The 23,974-nt window shown below is 44.9% G+C and overlaps 1 protein-coding gene and 1 long non-coding RNA gene across 5 annotated transcripts in view; one reads left to right on the forward strand and one right to left on the reverse strand.

Annotated features, from left to right (window-relative positions):
- Window positions 1-23,974, forward strand: part of MTUS2 (microtubule associated scaffold protein 2) — a 375,898-nt gene that overhangs the window by 211,483 nt on the left and 140,441 nt on the right. The gene's annotated exons all lie outside the window — the stretch shown is intronic.
- Window positions 17,874-20,637, reverse strand: LOC135173769 (uncharacterized). Its single transcript, XR_010301432.1, has 3 exons — window positions 20,565-20,637; window positions 20,454-20,481; window positions 17,874-17,915 (listed from the first exon to the last, which is right to left on the reverse strand). It is a non-coding gene; the product is annotated as an uncharacterized LOC135173769 (long non-coding RNA).

Below are 23,974 nucleotides of genomic sequence, written 5' to 3' on the forward strand. Positions count from 1 at the left end.
AGAGCCACACACACACCCCCAAAGATAGACTCACAGAATTACAGAATGGTAGGGTGATTTAGCTTTGGCAATTCATGAGGCAGGAACTGTAAAATAGGTACTTATTTTATTTCCAAAAAGCCCTGCGAGGCTCAGGGGTGACCTTATTGCTGTCTACAACTACCTGAGGGGTGGTTGTGGCCAGGAGGAGGTTGCTCTCTTCTCTCAGGTGGCCAGCACCAGAACGAGAGGACACAGCCTCAGGCTGCGCCAGGGGAAATTTAGGCTGGAGGTGAGGAGAAAGTTCTTCACTGAGAGAGTCATTGGACACTGGAATGGGCTGCCCGGGGAGGTGGTGGAGTCGCCGTCCCTGGAGCTGTTCAAGGCAAGATTGGACGTGGCACTTGGTGCCATGGTCTAGCCTTGAGCTCTGTGGTAAAGGGTTGGACTTGATGATCTGTGAGGTCTCTTCCAACCCTGATGATACTGTAATACATACAAACTAGTTAAATTTGAGTTCCAATTTAATTGGATGCTTATGGGCAATTCATTAATTTAGGAGAATCAGAAAAACTGGAAAAGTTTAGCCACCAAATGGTTTTGCCCCACTTACAAATAAAAGGCAGCCTGGAGCCCTGGGGAAAGTCTGCTCTACTCACTGCAGTGGAGTAGAAATTTCAAGATAGTTCCTGGCTCCTTTGTGGCAGTGTTGGAACTGCTCACCCATTGAGAGGCTTCTAGATCTTCCCAGGGTGCTGGAAAAGAGGCAGACAATCTCTGACCTGATCCTGGTTCCTCCTGGCATGGAGGTTTGCAGAGGTGCAGGCAGGATCTCTTGAAGATGTGTGGAGAGCACAATGTCAGTGACACTTCTTGTCACATCATGAGGCACTTAAATGCCTTCTCCTGGGAAACTTGAGGCACTTAAGTTTCCAGATAGTTCAAGCCCAAAACATTAGGGCTAAGTTGGTTTGAAGCACAAGGCACAGCAGAACATGTTGTGCAAGGGTAGTGAGGCAGAGGCAGCTCCATGAGGCAGAAGCAGCACAACTGCTTGCAACTTAGCTCTATTTATACAATTTGCCTGAGTGTAAAGGCTCCTTTGGCCACAGAGATTCACCAATCCAAACGGCATTTGCCAAACTGACCATATTAGGTGAAACCAGGGCTTGCTCACCTTTATCTGGGCAAGACACCAGCAAGTACCTAAACACCTGTGGGTACCTGTTTATCACTTTGGGAGGGGACATAACTGGCCCAAGCCTTTGTTTTCCTCCCACCCTTGCTTCCCCCATTAGCAGAAGAGTGGAGCAAGCCAGAACATCTAATAGGTCTACCAGCCTTCCAGGGCATAGGGTTTGGAAGGGACCTTCAGAGATCATTTAGTCCCACCCTTCTGCTAAAAGCAGGTTTGCCTAGGTCAGATTGCCAAGACACACTTCTTGGTGGGTTTTGAAAGTCTCCAGAGAAGGAAACTCCACAGCCCCTCTGGGCAGCATGTTCCAGTAATCCACCACTTTTGAAGTAAAAAAGCTTTTCCTTATGCTTAGGTGGAACTTCCTGTGTTCTAGTTTGTGCCCATTGCCCTTTGTTCTACCACTGCACACCTCTGAAATTAGTCTGACCCCATCCCTTTGACACTCATCCTTTAGAGACTTGTGAACCTTGATATCTTCTAAGATTTTTTTCTTTAATGTCGAAAAATATATTACTTTCATCTGAAGTTAATATTATGGCTGATAGTTTTTAGGAATCATAATACAAATTGTCTTGTGGTGATGCTGAGCTCTAAAACACCTGGTAAATGTTATGGTATTATTGTGAATAATACTAATAGCAGCACATGAGGCATAAACTGATGGTGTCAGGGTCTTTGAAAAAGGAAGGAATGCTCTTCTCTACAAATGAAGAGCAAGTTATCACTACAAATCATAAATCGTCTCCCTTTAAAACAACCCCTTTGAAGCAACATACAAAGCAGATCATGCAAGTTTGAGCTTCTCTTTGGTGTTAGTTGTTGTTCTCGTCTGTCTCTTAAATGGTAAGTGTGTTACAATTCAAAGCTGTGCACAAAGAAACATGAAAGAGTTGACGGGGAATGATTTAAGCAGGGAGATTGACATAGTTTAACACAACACAGCTTCTGAGGCAAAGATGCAAGGCAATATAATTGTGGACTGAAATGGCTTGAGCAGTAATAGTTGGGATCAATGAAATGATTGCACAGGGACCAGCGGGCTGAACTGAAAAGGAATTAGGTATTAGGAAATTTGATTAGCAGGAAATTCACTAAGGCAATGAAATTATTAAGCAAAAGAGATTGCTACAATGTCTTAAAGCTTCCAGGAAAAAAACCCAATGTGACAGGGCAGGGTGTGAGTCAACATTTTATACAGGTAGTCAGGCTAATTAGGGAGGGAGTTGGTTTCTAGCCCTAAAACTTTTGATATAAATATGTATATATTTGGTATACACAAAGACTTATATAATTTGTGATGCTAAGCGATTACAATTCCTATGAAAAACATCTTTTAACTCATTACAGGATCTAGCACAGAAAGAACCAGCAAAATACCCCATGCTAATTAGGGTAAAAGTACTGCACATCTCTGTCCATTTTCTCCATGTGGCTTGTGCTCTTTTTCTACCAAGGCACCTGGTGACTTTCTTTTTCTAAGTTCACCTTAAAATACCATTGCACTGACAGCAGCTCTTGCTCCTTGCCCCTCTCACATGCAAGCTGTGCTCACTTCCTGATCATCTTGGGGGTTATAAGAGCGCACCTAAGGGATGGCAAAGAGCTCAGGTCCAGCCAGCATGGGTTTAGGAAGGGCAGATCCTGCCTTTCTAACCTGATCTCTTTCTGTGATCAGGTGACCCGCTGGGTGGATGTGGGGAGGCCTGTGGATGTGGTCTATCTGGACTTCAGCAAGGCCTTTGACACTGTCCCCCACAGCAAACTGATGGCTAAGCTGTCAGCCCATGGCTTGGATGGCAACACTCTGTGCTGGGTTAGGAACTGGCTGGAGGGCCGGACCCAGAGAGTGGTGGTGAATGGTGCCACATCCAGCTGGCAGCTGTCACTAGTGGTGTCCCTCAGGGATCTGTGCTGGGCCCCATCCACTTTAACATCTTCATAGATGACCTGGATGAGGGCATGGAGTCAGTCACCAGCAAGTTTGCAGATGACACCAAGCTGGGGGCAGATGTGACTGAGTTGGAAGGCAGAAGGGCTCTGCAGCAGGACCTTGACCACCTGGACAGATGGGCAGAGTCCAATGGGATGGGGTTCAATAGCTCCAAGTGCAGGGTGCTGCACTTTGGCCACAACAACCCCATGCAGAGATATAGGCTAGGGTCGGAGTGGCTGGAGAGCAGCCAGACAGAGAGGGATCTGGGGGTGCTGATTGATACCCACCTGAACATGAGCCAGCAGTGTGCCCAGGTGGCCAAGAGAGCCAGTGGCATCCTGGCCTGCATCAGGAATGGTGTGGTCAGCAGGAGCAGGGAGGTCATTCTGCCCCTGTACTCTGCACTGGTTAGACCTCACCTTGAGTACTGTGTTCAGTTCTGGGCCCCCCAGTTTAGGAAGGACATTGAGATGCTTGAGCGTGTCCAGAGAAGGGCGACGAGGCTGGTGAGAGGCCTTGAGCACAGCCCTACGAGGAGAGGCTGAGGGAGCTGGGATTGTTTAGCCTGGAGAAGAGGAGGCTCAGGGGTGACCTTATTGCTGTCTACAACTACCTGAGGGGTGGTTGTGGCCAGGAGGAGGTTGCTCTCTTCTCTCAGGTGGCCAGCACCAGAACGAGAGGACACAGCCTCAGGCTGTGCCAGGGGAGACTTAGGCTGGAGGTGAGGAGAAAGTTCTTCACTGAGAGAGTCATTGGACACTGGAATGGGCTGCCCGGGGAGGTGGTGGAGTCGCCGTCCCTGGAGCTGTTCAAGGCAAGGTTGGACGTGGCACTTGGTGCCATGGTCTAGCCTTGAGCTCTGTGGTAAAGGGTTGGACTTGATGATCTGTGAGGTCTCTTCCAATCCTAATAATACTGTGATACTGTGATACTGTGATTTTCTCCTTCTGCAGTGGGATGGTGACCTCACTGCTGTCTACAACTACCTGAAGGGAGGTTGTAGCCAGGTGGAGGGTGGCCTCTTCTCCCAGGCAACCAGCAATAGAACAAGGGGGGACAGTCTCAAGTTGTGCTGGGAGAGGTCTAGGCTGGATGTTAGGAGGAAGTTCTTCACAGAGAGAGTGATTGGCATTGGAATGGGCTGCCCAGGGAGGTGGTGGAGGCACCGTCCCTGGGGGTGTTCAAGAAAAGCCTGGCTGAGGCACTCAGTGCCATGGTGTTGTTGACTGGCTAGGGCTGGGTGCTAGGTTGGACTGGATGATGTTGGAGGTCTCCTCCAACCTGGTTGATTCTATGATTCTATGGTGCAGTGTGGTGGTGGGCCTCCAGGCTTTCTTTCCACCCATCTCAATCCACAATATGAATCTGTTGGGCTAAATTAAAATAAGAAACATTTTGTTCATAACATGGCTACTTTTAAGGTAAAGGATCATTGGGCAGTGTCTGGAAACTGTTTTGTTTGCTTTTTCAAACGCAAATGTGAGTGAAAAAAACAATCTGCTCAGAATAAGGTTATGTATCTGGGACATGGCCTAGGGAGATTATTTTAGGTCTGAGTTGTACTTACAATTCTAAAACTTGCTTTATTATGGAAATACTTAGAGAAACAAAATGATAACACTGCTACCAACACACAGAGAGACAAAGCAGAGTAGTGCTTGCTTCTCCTTTGAAGACATTCAGGTTGTAGGACTACATGTAAGTATTTTCAGTGGTGGCTACCTAGTTGCTGGCGATTTTTCCTTGCTTTCTCTTCAGCAGAAAATCTGTGTAAAGGGCAGGCTAAATAATTCACACATGTTTAATATTGGAGTAGTGAGTTATTCCTTGAAGGCCATCATTTCCTGGATGCTTTTTCATGCTCGAACGGGCTCATCTGCACACACACTGGGAAGCCTTCATGAGGCACGCAACCAGAGATCTCACTTAGCTCTGACACTTTAAAAAGCAACAGAGATGGAGGTCTTCCCCGCAGCCTCAGCAGCCATTTCCTTGCTCTCTTCTTTCTCTGTCATTCATAAACACGGTAGCTGGTCTGTTGTGAAGGGGTTTTGTTTGGCTTTTGGGGGGATGAAATGTGAGGCTGAATTTAAAAGGGTTTAAATAATTTAGTATTATATACACAAGGAATTCCCCCCCCCTCCACACCCCAACCTTATCTACAGTTATCCCACACCAGTTCTTTGTATGCGGTTGTGAAATCATATTACAGAATGTCTATTTACAGCAGGAATCAGGAATCTAGCAGAGGTTTGGAAAGGTTTGGGCAGAGAGTCTTGCGGTGTGAAAGAGCCACTGGTAAAATCACTGCAAGTCTATGCTGCTCGAATCGAGATCGCTCAGTTACTCACTGGCTGGAGTCACAGCCTCGGTGATCCCAAATATATGTAGCAAAGGCCACGTTGTTGACCCTCGTGGGTCTGAATAGCTCAGTTCAGGGATTATTGGGGCGCGCTGTCTGAAGGCTCCACGGGCACGGTCAAGCTGGGAACAATGGGCTGGGGTGGCAGCTGGCCAGGAGCGCCTTGGTTGATTTCCCCTGGGCTGGTGCGAAGTGCCGTGGGTCGGAATCATGCAGCGGCAGTGGCCCCAAAAGCAGCAAAGCAGCTAGGAGCAGCGGGTGAAGGAGGGTGTCAGGAACACTGAATTGCCCCTTTTATGAGATGTGTGCCTGAGATTGATGGTCCTTGGCCACAATGCTGTCCAATAAGAGTCTGGCAGCAGGCCAAAACACGCCAAATAAGGTGAAACCTATGGGTCCTGTACCCCTAAATATGGAGGGGGCTCAGGTGGATCCCCACCCTGGGCACATGAGCTTACACAATGTGTTTACCTCAACCTTGCAAGCAGGCAGGCCAGCCTCGAAGGCACCAGGCTTATTCTGCTCCTTTGTCCCCTTAATTTGTTTTTCCCTGGTTTGGGCAGGACAACACCTTTCAGGGGGACAACATGTCCGGGCAAGAATAGATTTGTAAACACGGCCATTTGGGCCTATGTGACCCTCCACCACATGGTCATGCCAGCTGTGTGCATCAGTGTTTGGTTACAAGGCACACTGTATAAAACGGGCAGAAAGCAAGGCTGCACTTCCTGGTGCTTCTCAAGTAATTTGACTCCCAAGCACGATGACTGATTTCTTTTAAGTGTCTGAATGTTTCATTTTGTTGGTTCGGTGTAAAAAGATCATCATCTGGACAGACTTATCTGAAAGCTGTCCTAAACTGTTGTCATAGGAAGGAAGGTAGAAAGAGTTCACCCACTTACTGTATTTGTGATTGATATTAGCAAATACCCTTCTGTGATGGTTTGGGTGTTCCCTGCCCCCCCACACTTTAGAGATCACTCAGACTAGACTCAGTCAGCTCTGGGAATATGAATGAAGCTATTTATTTACAGCTGGCACAATATACAAGCAGATATTTACAGTATATACAGTTATAGACAGAAATATACAAGGTAAAAGGTAACACAGAAACACAACTCCCCTCCCAGAAACCTGAGTCCCCAGGAGGGGCTCTCAACCACCCCTTCACCTTCCCCCTGCCCCTCTCAACCTTACCCCAGTCCCAAGGAAGAATAGAGGTTCAGCCAGAGGTTAAGAAGCAAAGTGGGAGTTAGTCCAAATGAGAGATGCAGCTCAATCAGCAGCCCAAACGAGAGTGAGAGAGAAAATGGTGAGAGTGTTATCTAATGTTTTCCTTTCTTGTTCCCATACTCCTTAGCAAGACTGTGAGTGAAGTAGACATCACTACTGTTTTCCTTTCACAGCCTGTAATCTAGTTCTTCTCACCAAAACATTCTAGCCTGCTTCAAACTAGCACACCTTCAATGCCTGCAGCACAAACTGCTGAATGTGTGTGGCCCATAATTTGGATCCATACATCATACAAATCTGATGCTATATTTTGTGCTGTTATGTGCACATCAATTTTCAGCACAGAACTACCAACTAAGGAATGTGTTGTGGTGTCATGGACACATCAAATGCTATTCCAGAATGCCCTCTATCAGGAAAAGTGTGGCCAGCAGGACCAGGGAAGGCATTCTGCCCCTGTACTCAGCATTGTTTAGGTCATACCTTGAGTACTGTGTCCAGTTCTGGGCCCCCTCAATTTAAGAAAGATGTTGAGGTACTTGAATGTGTCCAGAGAAGGCTGGTGAGCACAAGCCCTAAGAGGAGCAGCTGAAGGAGCTGGGGTTGTTCAGCCTGGAGAAGAGGAGGCTCAGAGTTTTTACTGCTCTCTACAACTACTTGAAGGGAGGTTGTAGCCAGGTGGGGGTCAGTCTCTTCTCCCAGGCACCCAGTGACAGAACAAGAGGACAGTGCCAGGGCAGGTTTAAGCTGGACATTAGGAAGAAGTTCTTCACAGAAAGAGCGATTGACCACTGGAATGGGCTGCCCTTGGAGGTGGTGGAGTCACCATCCCTGGAGGTGTTTAACAGGAGACTGGATGAGGCACTTAGTGCCATGGTTTAGTTAATTAGAAGGTGTTAGGTGATAGGTTGGACTTAATGATCTTGAAAGTCTTTTCCAACCTGGCTAAATCTGTGATTCTGTGAATATCTTAAATGGTCTGAAGAAGAACAAACAATCAAACAACAACAACAAACCACAACAAAACAGGAAAAAAAAGACAAATTACATCCATATGATGTGGTGGAGTCACCGTCCCTGGAGGTGCTCAGGAAAAGACTGGATGAGACAATTAGTGCCATGGTCTAGTTGGTTGGATAGGGCTGGGTGATAGGTTGGATGATCTTGGGGGTCTTTTCCAACCTGACTGGTTCTGTGATTCTAACTCTTTTTGCTGATTCAAGCCAGTGTTTACTACTTTTTCATATTTTTAAGTTTTTGAGGCCAGGCTGGATATGGCTCTGAGCAACCTGATCTAGCATGAGGTGTCCCTGCCCATGGCAGGGGGGTTTGAATTAGATGATCCTTGAGATCCCTTCCAGCCTTGACAGTTCTGTGATTCTCTGTGATTCTGTGATAGCTTAGTAAAGTGCATAGGTTTGTATGACAAACAGTCCTGTAGAATGGTTAGGAAACTCTTGCTGTACATCTTTTAAGTAGTCATAATCCTGATTTGCAGAGAACATATTTTGGTCTGTAGCATCTTAATGTACACAAACACACAGAATCATTCTGCAGAAGCTTCTACCCTGAAAATTTCAGAGAAATTGTCAGAATGTGCTACTTGTCTGCAAAGTTCCTCTCTGTTGGAAATCGTTTGAAATTCAGTGAATCTGCATATATATATATATATTCCCAGCTGCCCCTCAATTATTAATTACCTGTTTGGCTGAGAGTCTTAGTGAATTTTCTTGTTATCTTCCTGCTAATGACTTTCCTAGATGTGTTGGACATGTATTGGCTGTACTCTTAAAAAAAGCACTGATTGTCTTCATTCATAACACAGATAGTCTGACATTTACTCAGGGTATTTCCTTGTTTATTCTTGCCATTGATCTTCAGTTTAATTATTTCTGTTGAACTGACTCCAGTTACTTCCCAAAGAAATTACTTATATATTAAATGTTTCCCTTCTAGCTATTCCTTGTCTTTCTTGTGCATATTCCCTGTCCCTCATGAGGCAGTGCCTTCTTATTATGCAAACATTCCTACAAATTCACAATCTGCATTATCCATATGTGTATTTTCTTAATTCTCTGTGAATTGCTGGATTAAGGATTTCCAACTCCAGACACTTGTGCTGAAGTCTTTGGTACAATACTCTCCGTAAACCATTTCTAAATAATCCATCTGAAGCAAATCAGAAGACAGACTTCTGAGATTTCTCCATAAGCACTGTACACTCCAATTTGCTTTCTCCATCAGCTTTGGATATGTTCTTCAGGCTCAGCTTTGAGGGCTGAAACGTTAAACTGTAGGCTTGGTAGTATAAGCGTATGTCCTGACAGTTCCAGAAGTCTTTACAGATGCTCCTGGTCATTTGGTTAATGGCTTACAGATAGATATATGAATGGGAATAATCCAGATATAACAAGGCTCAGCATTTTTAAGTGAACAGCATATAAAACAATATCTCTTTAATGCTTTGTACTTGTTATCATTTGGGGAGCAACCTTATCTCCATTGTGACAATCACTTGAGGCAAGAGATGAGCTGGTATTGAGCCCTCACTGCTCAGTGAGCACCCCTCTGGAGTCGCTGCTGGCACGTTGTAGAATAAATCTTTCTTTACTACATCTTGGTCCAAAAAAGGCATTTTGAACTGAGCCACAATGCTTTCATGACATTTGCAAGCTATTGGAATAGGAAAGCAAATACATGTTTGACTTCAACAAAATATTTCTGGTGCAAAACAGAAAGAAGTGTTCTTTTTCCAGGAGGAATTCAGTGGATATTGATTTTGAAAGTTCAGAAACCTGGTTGTAAATGAGCCTTTGTAAGGTAGAAAGAATTTGAGCTCATAGATAAAACCCAAATGTTGGGAAAAAAAATATTGTTCTCTATGTGCAGTCTGTTGTTGTGAAGGGATAATTACATTTTTTTCTAAAGAAAATGGTGTTAGAAAATTAAAATAAAGTAGTTTGGCTGCACATGTACCTGTAATAAGCTTAACAAATGACAACAACTCTCTCTCTTCTCCATTCTTTCTGTACATGTGAAACAGTGAGTTCTGAGGTGACTGTAGAGGGCAGGTAATGTTTAGTATCCTCATTCTACTGCAGGCACTAAAGGGTGCAAGCCTCCAGAGTCATGCCTGATATTCTTGGAAGATGGGAGATGATGCACTGATCCTGTGAAATTATATCTTAATCCATCAGTTTTGGGGAACTTGGTATTCATATAACACAGAGTGACTGATGGGAATCAGGGTGAGGCAATATTGTGCAAGCCATCATTTTCCAGTCACTAAAATGCATTTTATAATTGTGAATCTCAATCCTGAAGTTGTGGCTAAGGAAGCGGTTGTGTGATTGGCACTTTTTATCAGCTTACTTTCTAACATGGGCAATTTTCCTTAGCAATCCATCACACTGAAACACTGCTGCTCTGAGCCCCACAGCACCATGGGTAGCTTTGGCAGCAGGGAACCCATATGTAATTACTACAGTGATATCCTCTACCAAACTGCATGAACTGGTCGCAAAGCAAGGTCACAAAACATATTTTTTTGTGTGTTGTTCCTGCTGCCACGCTAAAATGAGCTCCAACATCAGACACATTTTGTAACCTGCTTCTTTTGCTCTGCAGCTCCCTCTCAATCTTTTTCATTTTTTTAATCTTCCAAATTAAACTACTATTTTAACTGTAGGGCTTTGAAAGCAAGATTTTATTTATTGTCTTTGAAAATATTAATGTGCTTAAATGAGAAAAGCACCGAGAGGTACAAGATCTGTCTGTTCCTGTACACACAAAACGTACATGAAAGCCTTTCACACAATTAACTAGATTTATTTTTGTTGTTGGGTGGTTTTTTTCTCTATAACAAAGAAAAGAGCAGTCTAATAAGGGAATCAAACAAACAAGATGTCCTTTATGAAGTAGAGCTGATAATGAGTATTTGAAGACTTCTGCTTTCCTCTTTGCATTGATATGGAACAGCAGGTGATTTCCTTTAACTGCGAAGGGTACAGTAAATTAATATTGCCAAAAGGCATTGAGGAAGACACACTCCACTACTAATAAAATATTGATAAAGATGTGAAATTTTTGTTGCACTTAATATGCTCCATGTTTGGTACTGAGTATGCAGCGTTTAATCCAGCCACCATCTATTAATGAAAATCTCATTTCAAGAGATGAAAGATGTTTGGAGTGGAGGCAATCTTTAAAAGATTCATATCTTTCTGCAGTTTTTGTGCAGCTTACATGTCTGCTTGTTCAGATGTGTGATTGTGTAGCAGCACACATACTATAGATATGGGAATACTTAGAGCTGTGCACAAAAAAATCCCACCAGTACTTCAGTAAAAAGAGCTTAAAGGTTGAAAGACAAAAGAGATCTTCACCATTTTATGGCAGTTTCCTTGTGTAAATGTGGCCTAAGTCCCTATTACCTATGTTCTCCAACCGTGCTACAGACACATAATGAACAGCTTGATCTTCTCATTATTTGCTGGAAGGACATTTCTCAACTGATGGCTTTACAGAGACTAACAACCCTTCCAGAAATCACATTAGAAGGTCTTGGGTCAGATGGCTTAGAGGAGGAACAGCATGCAAATTGCATCTGCCTGTAAAACATTTGGTTTAGGTGACCCTCCCATAAAGATTCAGTCTTGCAGGTCAGGGTGTTCTCCAGCATGGCAGTGACATAAAAGTGTTCTCCTTTCTCATCCTTTAATCCATTGCTGTATTGATTGGCAGCCTCCCAGTAGCCGAGAACCAGTAGAGGTGTCTTTTCTGGCATCAGCAGCAAAACCTTGGTGTACTGCAGACAACATCATGTTGCGAAGATGTGTTTCTTACTGGATGTATCCCCTGAGCGTAATCCAGACTGTGGGCATAGAGAGGCAGCACTGCTGAGATAAACAAACCTACTGAGTGCTTCTAGTTTAAAGGAAACAAATCTAACAAAGCGATGGAAAATACATTTCAAGTTCTGAAGGTTTATTAAGTGATAGGTTACTGCAAAATGGGAATTTTCCATAGAAGATGCCTGCTTGTCCTCAGCAGTGCTGCCATCTTGGTCTGTGTATACACTTTTCTAGTGGAAGAGCAGTTGGTGAAAGGGACATCTGTCCCTCTGACAGGCTGCACCCCATTATAGATCTAACCAGGCTTAGACATACACAGTTAGGCTGCAGTGGTGTCTCATAACTTCTTACCCATCAATACAAGATTTAGGGCAGTTACATCAGTATCACATCCTCTGGAGAGCTTCAAATTACTACAGTGTGAAAAGGAAAATAGCTGTTGAGAGAATGTGTTTTGCTCTCCAGATTGTGCTGAGCTCAGAACAGAATAGCTTCTCTGCCTTGTTTTGGGGAATGAAGAGGGCCTGCCTGCTTTGTAACTTACTGTATTCTGCTGCCTTGAGGAGCAGACCACCTATAACACACATTGCACTAGTTCTGCTTTGTGGTTCAACCTACGTTGTTTTTCTCAGTCGTGTTTCCTGGTTTTAAGCTCAAAAGAACAGGCCACAAGGGAAGTGGTTCAGTTTCTGAATATAGTTTACTTGTGACATCTGGGACAAGTAGGCTTTCAAAGCTTGGCTGTTGCGGTGGAAGGGCAGTATAGTGAGTACCTATATGTTGAACTGGGATGTTTTTCTCCCCATGGAAAATAGAAAAGCAATTTCAGAGCATAATGAAACATTTGAGAGCTGAAAAAACATAACTGTTAAAAGAACATATTTTCCTAGTAGTCCCTGGACTGTAAGTACTATAAAACCTGATGAGTTTGAAACCCCTGCTTGGGAAATGTAAATTCATTTGTCATACATTCCCTATCTGTACATCTTAGAGACCTCAGTTTGATTTTGTTACACATGATTTATTTTCATGCTCAAAAAAATTTTAGGAGATTTGAACAAGATTATGTAGTAAATAATTGATTTGTCCCTGGTACTGTCTTTTTCATCTAGCTGTGTTTCAGAGCATAGAGAATAAACACTTCCAGGAAGCGATAATCCTTTTAAGTTGCTGTTGAAAGCCAGAATGGATCTCACATCTTTTTCCTGAGATGTATTTTCACTACTTTCAAAGCAACACAGTGTTACTCTCCTATAGGGACCAGTCTCTTGTAAGGCATTTCAGAAGAATATGTCACAGGCAAAAGAAACCAGGGTTTCTTCCTAAAGACTAGGGGTGATACATCCAGTCAGTCTTACTGCTCTCTAAGAATCACAGAAACATTCCAGTTGGAAAAAACCCTCAGGATCAACAAGTCCAACTGTTATCCCTACTCTACAAAGTTCACCCTTAAACCATATTCCCAGGCACCACATTGAAACGACTTTTAAACACACCCAGGGTTGGTGACTCAACCACCTCTCTGGGCACCTTCCAATGTCTGACCCCTCTTGCTGTGAAAAAAAATGTTTCCTAATGTCCAGTCTAAACCTACACAGTGGCAGCTTGAGGCCATCCTCCCTTGTTCTATCACTATGTACCTGTGAGGAGAGACCAGCAGCAGCCTCTACACAACATCCTTCCAGGTAGTTGTAGACAGCAGTGAGATCTCCCCTCAGCCTCCTCTTTTTCAAACTAAACAGCCTCAGCTTCTTCAGTTGCTCTTCATAGGATTTATTCTCCAGGCCCTTCACCAGCTTCTTTACCCTCCTCTGCATTCACTCCAGCACCTCCACATCCCTCTCATAATGAGGTGCCCAAAAGTCACCACAAGGCTTGTTTTTTTCCCTGAAAACGTGGGCAGGGGTTTGGTTTTGCTGCCTGCGAGTCTCCTGCTTGCTGGTCTTTTTCAAGGAATACTCCACAGATCCTTCACTGGTGCCAAGAGATGGAATGAGAGTTTACTGATGTTATTCTTTTAAGCAAGCTGCAAGGAGAGTGCAGCAGAAGCTGTTGTTTTCAAATTTAACTACTGCCTACTTTTAAAATAAAACTATTGTTCTGTTTTAAACAAAGAAACAAAAATGGTATCACGCGTAGAGATAGTCACTGTCAGACCTCACCTAATCCTAAAAGTATAAGCCTGTCTTTGTTCTCATTAAACTCCTACAGCAGTTAATCTGTTAACCAGAATTATTGCTCTGACCTAAAAGAGTGGAAGAGAATGGATAAATTAAATCCCTCATATTTAATTATTTAGCATGCCGTAATATTTGCACAAAGCTTCTAATTTTCACATGTCAGTATGTCACAGAGCTTGTGATATATAAGCCAGTGTGTTGAGGGCTCAAATACAGGCACAGGTCTCTTCTTCCTGGTGTCTTGGCTTTCAGTCTCTGTGTTGCTGTCTGGTGACCAGTGGTGTCCTCCAGGGATCAGTACTGGGCACAGATCTATTCAACATCTTTGTTCATGACCTGGATGAGAGGATTGAGTCAATAAATCATCAGTGAATTTGAGATGACACCAAGTTGTGAGGGGGAGTTGATTTCCTGAAGGGTAGGAACATGCTGCAGAGAGTACTGTGTTCAGTTCTGGGCCCCCCAGTTTAGGAGGGACATTGAGATGCTTGAGCGTGTCCAGAGAAGGGCAACGAGGCTGGTGAGAGGCCTTGAGCACAGCCCTACGAGGAGAGGCTGAGGGAGCTGGGATTGGTTAGCCTGGAGAAGAGGAGGCTCAGGGGTGACCTTATTGCTGTCTACAACTACCTGAGGGGTGGTTGTGGCCAGGGGGAGGTTGCTCTCTTCTCTCAGGTGGCCAGCACCAGAACGAGAGGACACTGCCTCAGGCTGTGCTAGGGGAAATTTAGGTTGGAGGTGAGGAGAAAGTTCTTCACTGAGAGAGTCATTGGACACTGGAATGGGCTGCCCGGGGAGGTGGTGGAGTCACCGTCCCTGGAGCTGTTCAAGGCAGGATTGGACGTGGCACTTGGTGCCATGGTCTAGCCTTGAGCTCTGTGGTAAAGGGTTGGACTTGATGATCTATGAGGTCTCTTCCAGCCTTGGTCATACTGTGATACTGTGATACTGTGATACTGTGACCTGGACAGACTGTGTCAATGCAGTGAGGCCAATGGTATGACATTCAGCAGGACTCATGCAGTGCTGCAGCCTGGGGGATGAGTGGCTGAAGAGCAGCCTGGCATAGAGGGAGCTGGGAGTGCTGTTGGACAGCTGGCTGGACATGAGCCAGCAGTGTGCCCAGGTGGCATGGAAGGCCAATGGCATCTTAGCCTCTATCAGGAATAGTGTGGCCAGCAGGACTAGGGATGTAATCTTGACCCTGTACTCGACACTGGTGAGGCCTCACATCGAGTACTGTGCAGTTCTGGGCCACTCAGTTCAAGAAGGATGTTGAGGTGCTGGAGCACATCTGGAAGAGAGTGACAAGACTGGTGAGGGGCCTGGAGGGAAAGTCACATGAGGAGAGACTGAGGGAGCTGAGGCTTTTCAGCCTGGGAAGAGGAAACTAAAGGGGGACCTTATCACTCTCTACGACTATCTCAAAGGAAGTTACAGCCAGGTGGGAGTTGGGCTCCTCTCCCAGCCAACTAGTAACAGGACAAGCTGTGCCAGGGAAGGTTTAGGTTGGATATTAGGAAGCACTTCCTCATGGAAAGGGTGATTAGGCACTGGGATGGACTGCCCAGAGAGGTGGTGGAGTCAGTGGAGTCACCATCCCTGGAGATCTTTAAGAAAAGATTGGATGTGGCACTTGGTGGCATTGTTTAGCTGATGTTGTGGTGTTAGGTCATAGGCTGGACTTTATCTCAGAGTTTTTTTCCAGCATCAATAATTCTGTGATTCTGTGCTGCATCCTTCTTGCAGCAGGACTCCCCTCTCTCACTGGTATGGTAGCTCAAGTTGCCATGGAAACCTTAAGTTTGACTTCAGCAATTTGTTGACTGATTAAGATTTCCATCTGTAAAATTGCATTAATTTTTCAAAGTGCAATTATTCATGTGAACACATTTCTTCTGCAGTGTTTGAACAGTTCACAGTGGACATTGTGGAAATGTAATTTAGAGTAGGTGTTTTGGGTGGTTGGGGGTAATGATTAAAGAGATACTACAGAAGTGACCTCTACACCTATTTACCCTTGATAACTTCCAGGGCTACATCTTGGTTGCTCAATATATTTCCATAACTCACTGGACGCTCATGGATTTTGCTTCAGAAGAATTGATCTCATCCCTTAGGGATGTGCATATTGTCTTTGGAAATTGTGGCTCCTAGCCTGTTGGGGAGCAAACAATAAAAATCTGGAGAATTTAGCTTGTGATCTGGTTCGTATTTGTTACAGTTTTCAGCAACTGTTTTGAAAATGAAGCAGGTTTACAGTTTCTCAACCACAAGCCCCAGATGAAATATTTTTTACAATCTCAAGAGATGCAGGAATGTGACATTTGGTCATTTCTCAATCTAATGCTTTTCTTGTTAGCAGCATGATCCATCTGCAAGTCATTGGAAGTCACAGTAACAAAATTACTGTGGCATTTTGGGAATGCAAGAATCAGACCTGAAGAGACACAAAGTTCTGGCTTAGTTTCAAAGGAGAACTATAAAAATAGGAATTATTTTAGATCTCATGGATTCTTATGAGTTTCTTCTTTCCAGATTGAGAGAGGAAAGAAACAAAAACTCAACATCTGTCAAAAATGAGACTGACTTCTTCAACATCAGCAATTTGTATTATATAAGAGGTATATAAGAAACTTACAAGAGACAGGGACCTACTAGAAAGAGTCCAGTAGCCATAAGGATGACTGAGGACTTGAGCATCTTCCCTACAAAGAGAGACTGAGAAACCTGAGGCTGTTTAGTCTGGAGAAGAGAAGAATGAGAGGAGATCTGATCAATGCATACTAATATCTGAGGGGTGGGTGTCAAGTGGATGGGGCCAATCTCTTTTTGGTGGTCAGCAGCAGTAAGATAAGAATCAATGGCTGCAAACTCGAACATAGAAGGTTTCAGCTCAACATGAGGGGAAACTTCTTTACAGTGAGGGTGACAGAGCACTGGAACAGGCTGCCCAGAGAGGTTGTGGAGTCTCCTTCTCTGGAGACTTTTCAAAACCCACCTGGCTGCGTTCCTGAGTGAACTACCCTAAGGGATCCTGCCTTGGCATGGGGGTTGCACTTGATGATCTCTGGAGGTCCTTTCCAACCTTTAAGGTTCTGTGATTCTGTGATTTATGCATATTTCCCATGTCTCTCATCCAGGCACCTGTAAGGTTAATGCTGTGGGAGCATTCAAATGCTTTTCAGTGCACAAGTAAAGGATGCAAACCACTTCAGTATGAAATGGCTTTGCAAGCCTCTGCTGTCACCAACAGAAATACATTCACTGAAGATATGCAAAAAATTAACTCCTGCAATATGCTAAGTTGAGAATGAGAGATTTCAGCCTGTAATAACCACTCTTCTCTGCTACTCTTTGGCTAACGGTATCTATATGCATATGCACTCTGGTGGTGTTGTGCTTCACTTCTCCCTGTTCTGCATAACTTTAGAAAGAGCTGGTTTGAGTGGCCTAGGACATCAGTATGAAAAGCAACAGTCTCTGTCACTCTGGCTTGAAAGAAATACACAGAACTATATTTTTTTCTTAAGTTTTGTGATGACTCCTGGCATGTCTCTGTCATCCCAGAAGCAATGATTTGTTTGTTTCAGAGCTGAGGTGTGTATGTGTTCACTGGTGCCCCTTGCCACTTTGTTCCTGGTTGGTCCTGTCCCTCAGTGTGGAATATTTCTGTGATCCATGCAGAAATTGTGTCTTGTTTGTGTGCTCAGACCAGCTTTACATGCATCCTCCCAGCTTGCAGCCCAGCTATGTGCATCCTTGGGGGATGTGTTAGCCGTGATCCCTGCTTGCTGTATTTCTAACGCTCCCTGACTGCTTCTCATGTTAACCCAATTTAAAGCAAATACCTTGTATCAACACAACCCTGGTGACTTCTGTTTTCAAAAATCCATAAGGACAACGTGTAATCTCCAAATTCTGTTCCAGACTATAGATCGTGCTGTGAAAATCAGAGTGGTTGTGTGATGCTTATTGAACAGTCAGTGGCTCAAAATCTCTGCTAACATCCCCAGACTGTTACTGATATTAAGCAAAGTGGCAGACACACTTTATTAGCTTCTGCATAACAACAGTGCTCTTCCACAGGGTAATCTTTCAGTCTTACCTTCTGCTGTCATCACATGTTTGTGAAATTGCCACTGACATTCTTCCCCTGAATCGTATCACAAGGCAGCAGCTGAAAGATTATTTCAGGAAAGATGATTAGTCAAGAAGGATCTTGAGTAGTTTATCTGAGACAGGGACAGTGCTGCTAGGATTTATTTATATAATAAATAAATTGTCTTTATTTTCTGAAAGCCTCAGTTAAAATGGACTCAAAAGTATTGTGTTGTTTGGATTTGGTTAAGAAGGGTTGTTGTTGTTTGGTTTTATAACATAATAGTGGGATTTCACTCTAAGTGATCAGAAGCCTGAAAAAATATAATATGGTTTTCTGATGAACTGAAGTATGTTTAAATTTCAGTAAAATGTATTTGGTTTAGTTTACACTATTTCCCCTCCACTTTGTAAGCATTGAATCTGAGCCATCTGAGAAGCTAGGGAATTATTCCCTCTCTTGTTCATGGCTTTGGATTCACTTATCCATGTGGAATTGCTGGAGTGGGTTCAGAGGATGGCAACAAAGCTGGTGGAGGGCCTGGAGAATAAATCTTACGAGGAGCAACTGAGGGAGCTGGAGCTGTTTAGTTTGTAAAAGAGGAGACCTCATTGATGTCTACAACTACCTGAAAGAGACATTGTGGAGAGGCTGCTGCTGGGCTCTTCTCACAGGTAATTGGAGACTGAAAAAGGGGGAATGGCCTCAAGCTGAAACTGGGCAGGTTTAGATTGGACATTAAGAAAAAGTTTTTCACTGAGAGAGTGGTCAAGCACTGGAATGAGCTGCCCAGGGAGGTGGTTGAATCGCTAACCCTGGGTGTGTTTATAGGTTGTTTGAATATGGTGCTTAGGGATATAGTTTAAGGTGAATCTTGTAGAGTAGAGTTATAGGTTGGACTTGGTGATCCTGAAGGTCTTCTCCACCCTGGATGTTTCTGTGATTCTGTCTCATGGGACAGATTCTGTGCTGCTCTGATGACATCTACATTCGTAAGCACTGCCAATACATGTGGCATGACCAAGTTTTGTGTTTCCTGGCTTTCACACAATCACAGAATCATCAAGGCTGAAAAAGACCTCTAAGATCATCAAGTCCAGCCTATGACCTAACACCACAACATCAGCTAAACAATGCCACCAAGTGCCACATCCAATCTTTTCTTAAAGGCCTCCAGGGATGGTGACTCCACCGACTCCACCACGTGTCTGGGCAGTCCATCCCAGTGCCTAATCACCCTTTCCATGAGGAAATGGTTCCTAATATCCAATCTAAACCTCCCCCGGCACAGCGTCAGACCATGCTCCCTTGTTCCTGTTACTAGTTGGCTGGGAGAGGAGCCCAACCCCCACCTGGCTGTAACTTCCTTTGAGATAGTTGAAGAGAGTGATAAGGTCCTCCCTCAGTCTCCTCTTCACCAGGCTGAAAACCCTCAGCTCCCTCAGCCTCTCCTCATGTGACTTTCCCTCCAGCCCCCTCAGCAGTCTCATCACTTTCCTCTGGACCCACTCCAACACCTCAACATCCTTCTTGAAGTGAGTGGCCCAGAACTGCACAGCACTTGAGGAGAGGCCTCACCAATGCCAAGTACAGGGTCAGGATTACATCCCTAGTCCTGCTGGCCACACTATTCCTGATACAGGCTAAGATGCCATTGGCCTTCCATGCCACCTGGGCACACTGCTGGCTCATGTCCAGCCAGCTTTCCAACAGCACTTTCAGCTCCCTCTCAGCCAAGTTGCTCACCAGTCACTCATCCCTCAGGCTGTAGTGCCGCATGGGGTTATTGTGGCCAAAGTGTAGGACCCTACACTTGGTCATGTTGACTGTCATGCCATTGGCCTCAGTGCATTGACCCAGTCTGTCCAGGTCCCTCTGCAGCATCTTCCTACTCTCCAGAAGATCAACTCTCCCAGCTTTCACCTCACATGAGCAAGGTAGAAAGATTTCTGAACAGTATTGTGACATGCCAGACCTATATCCACATAACAGAACTAGTCCTGGACAATGAGTTTCCAGGAGGTTTTTCAGAGCCAGGCAGAGAAGGCTGAATTTGTCTTTAAATATTGGAAGATCAGAACTGGGGGTTTCCTGCTGTCAAATTGTGGTATTTTCTTGAATTTTTGGTTTCTTCAATTTGTTGGTTTGTTGTTTTTTTTTTCTAATTGCATATATTTATGAGAAAAATGTTTATTTTAAATTATATATTCTTGAGAGAATCCCCTGAGGCAGCTCCTAGCAGAGACCTCCCCTGAGCATACCCAGTGTACACAGTGGCACAGGAAAGCAGAGAAATCTATTTAGTCACTGTATTTTGTTACAGGGGATTTACTATTTTTTTTCCTCCCAGCATATATAGACATACAGGAAAACCACATCAGGTTCCAAAGACAGTAAACAGAAAGTATTGTGTTGCAGTGAGGAAAAAAAATTATCAAAGCTAAGATAGAAAATAACATTATCTTTGACAGAATGAACAACAGTTAATTATTGGGCTCACAGGGCTGCAATGCCTCTACCAGCATCATTTTGTAAATCTATTTTCATTCTCTGTTATCTGTTTTCACTTGTTTTGAAAGATGATGCAGCATGTAAAGTGATGGAGCAAGAGCTTACCTTTTCCATCTTGAACATCTGATTCAACCTGGGAAGAAAAAATCTGTTATTCATTTCTTTACTCACTTATTGTCCTAGCCACACTGCTCAGTTTCACACCAATGTTACTACCTGCTGTCAGCAACTGCCTGAGTTTCCCCATATCCTCAGCACTCCTTCTCCCATCCCTTCTCCACTCTTGAAACTTGGAAAATGACAAGTTCTCGCATTATGTCCTGAAAGCTATCAAATGGTATTCAGCTGGAGGTCTCTCAGGCAGAGCCAAGAAATACAATTTCAAGGCAAGAAGGAAAATCATGTAAATATCATCGAGTCAGTCATCAGCAAGTTTGCAGATGACACTAAGCTGGGGGCAGATGTGGCTGGGTTGGAGGGCAGAAGGGCTCTGCAGCAGGACCTTGACCGCCTGGACAGATGGGCAGAGTCCAATGGGATGGGGTTCAATAGCTCCAAGTGCAGGGTGCTGCACTTTGGCCACAACAACCCCATGCAGAGATACAGGCTGGGGTCGAAGTGGCTGGAGAGCAGCCAGACAGAGAGGGATCTGGGGGTGCTGATTGATACCCGCCTGAACATGAGCCAGCAGTGTGCCCAGGTGGCCAAGAGAGCCAGTGGCATCCTGGCCTGCCTCAGGAATGGTGTGGTCAGCAGGAGCAGGGAGGTCATTCTGCCCCTGTACTCTGCACTGGTTAGACCACACCTTGAGTACTGTGTTCAGTTCTGGGCCCCCCAGTTTAGGAGGGACATTGAGATGCTTGAGCATGTCCAGAGAAGGGCTACGAGGCTGGTGAGAGGCCTTGAGCACAGCCCTACGAGGAGAGGCTGAGGGAGCTGGGATTGGTTAGCCTGGAGAAGAGGAGGCTCAGGGGAGACCTTGTTACTGTCTACAACTACTTGAAGGGTGGTTGTGGCCAGGAGGAGGTTGCTCTCTTCTCTCAAGTGGCCAGCACCAGAGCAAGAGGACACAGCCTCAAGCTATGCCAGGGGAAATTTAGGCTGGAGGTGAGGAGAAAGTTCTTCACTGAGAGAGTCATTGGACACTGGAATGGGCTGCCCGGGGAGGTGGTGGAGTCGCTGTCCCTGGGGCTGTTGAAGGCAAGGTTGGACGTGGCACTTGGTGCCATGATCTAGCCTTGAGCTCTGTGGTAAAGGGTTGGACTTGATGATCTGTGAGGTCTCTTCCAACCTTGGTGATACTGTGATACTGTGTGATACTGTGTGATACTGTGTGATACTGTGTGATACTGTGATACTGTGTGATACTGTGTGATACTGTGTGATACTGTGATACTGTGTGATACTGTGTGATACTGTGATACTGTGTGATACTGTGATACTGTGATACTGTGATATCCACTGGTTATGCCATCCTGGCTGTATTATGAAAGAACACAAATATTTTTGGAGATGCTTAAGTGGTACCTGCTGCATCCAGCTGTACCTGTGCAGGATGTGCTGAGAGCCTGGCAGTTAAAGTATAAAAGCAAAAGTAACCTCTGGAAGTTTCAGGAGAGGATGAAGAGTTCTTCATGAAAATGTGTGACTTACCAAGCTGATAGCCCCAAGGTCTGTCCCAGTGAGCCAGGGAAATACATTGGACTCCTTCTGTGAGTATTCCCCACTGCCGCTGCTTCTCAACTGGCTCATGTTTTGTGGTGGTGCACAGGGAGGGCACTGATTCCATTCCTAGGGAGTAGGGTAGTCCTGCATGGGGCAGGTTGAACTGCTGGGGTTTGAGATTTTGAGATGCCAACAGCCACGTTGTTTTATTAAACATATTAAGTATATCTAGGGTCTGAGTTGTCACTGAAATGCTTATATGCAGCCCTTCCAGATGCATGTCCCACATCAGGAGTGTGAAATCTTTCCAAGATGAAACTGAAAGAGAGGTGACATGTAATGAGTCACAGATTGGACTGGGGAGGAAAGGACAGATGTACATAGTCTCAGATTTCAGAGTCCTCTCACCTGTAAAACTTTGCTACTGTTTGCATGAAAACAAAGGGCTCTTATTTTTAACACATATTGCCTTCACCTGGGAGTTCTGCATTTTGGTTCAGAGAAGCAGACTACTGTAAAACAAGTCCAGCTTAGAAGAGCTAGCACTGTCTGCACAAGGAGTTTGTAGGTTTTCAACTTGAAACAGCCATACCATGCATTCCCTAGGCTTTACCAAATGTGAGTAGATCTAAAATAATTCTCATTTAACAACTTCTTTAGCTTGGAAATGTGGATTCTTGAAAGCACTGGTATCACAGTATCATCAGGGTTGGAAGAGACCTCACAGATCATCGAGTCCAACCCTTTACCACAGAGCTCAAGGCTAGATCATGGCACCAAGTGCCACGTCCAATCCTGCCTTGAACAGCTCCAGGGACGGTGACTCCACCACCTCCCTGGGCAGCCCATTCCAGTGTCCAATGACTCTCTCAGTGAAGAACTTTCTCCTCACCTCAAGCCTAAACCTCCCCTGGCACAGCCTGAGGCTGTGTCCTCTTGTTCTGGCACTGGCCACCTGAGAGAAGAGAGCACCCTCCTCCTGGCCACAACCAACCCTCAGGTAGTTGTAGACAGCAATAAGGTCACCCCTGAGCCTCCTCTTCTCCAGGCTAAACAATCCCAGCTCCCTCAGCCTCTCCTCGTAGGGCTGTGCTCAAGGCCTCTCACCAGCCTCGTCGCCCTTCTCTGGACACGCTCAAGCATCTCAGTGTCCCTCCTAAACTGGGGGGCCCAGAACTGAACACAGTACTCAAGGTGTGGTCTAACCAGTGCAGAGTACAGGGGCAGAATGACCTCCCTGCTCCTGCTGACCACACCGTTCCTGATGCAGGCCAGGATGCCACTGTCTCTCTTGGCCACCTGGGCACACTGCTGGCTCATGTTCAGGCGGGTATCAATCAGCACCCCCAGATCCCTCTCTGTCTGGCTGCTCTCCAGCCACTCTGACCCCAGCCTGTATCTCTGCATGGGGTTGTTGTAGCCAAAGTGCAGCACCCTGCACTTGGAGCTATTGAACCCCATCCCATTGGACTCTGCCCATCTGTCCAGGTGGTCAAGGTCCTGCTGCAGAGCCCTTCTGCCCTCCAACTCAATCACATCTGCCCCCAGCTTAGTGTCATCTGCAAACTTGCTGATGACTGACTCCATGCCCTCATCCAGATCATCTATGAAGATGTTAAAGAGGATGGGGAATGGTGTTTCTTCAAACCCACTATTGTTTTGGAGACAGTCAGGATGCTATGGCAAAATATTTATAGGGAAAGGTAACATTCTTTATTAGATTGTCAGAGCTGGGAAAGCAATAAGCAAGGTTTCAGACACATGGGGTCTTCCTCAGGCCTGTGACATGGGTTAGGAACTTCCTCCTTCCCCTGCTATTTGAAATTTACCAGACTAACTCAGACAGCTTGGGAGTGAGATGAAGCTATGTTTACAGCATGGCAAAATATACAAGCAATATTCACAAGTATTTACAAGTATTCACAATTACATACAAATTAGAAATAAGACAGAAAACCAAA

The sequence above is a fragment of the Pogoniulus pusillus genome, chromosome 3 (assembly GCF_015220805.1).
Source record: "Pogoniulus pusillus isolate bPogPus1 chromosome 3, bPogPus1.pri, whole genome shotgun sequence".
NCBI lineage: Eukaryota > Metazoa > Chordata > Aves > Piciformes > Lybiidae > Pogoniulus > Pogoniulus pusillus.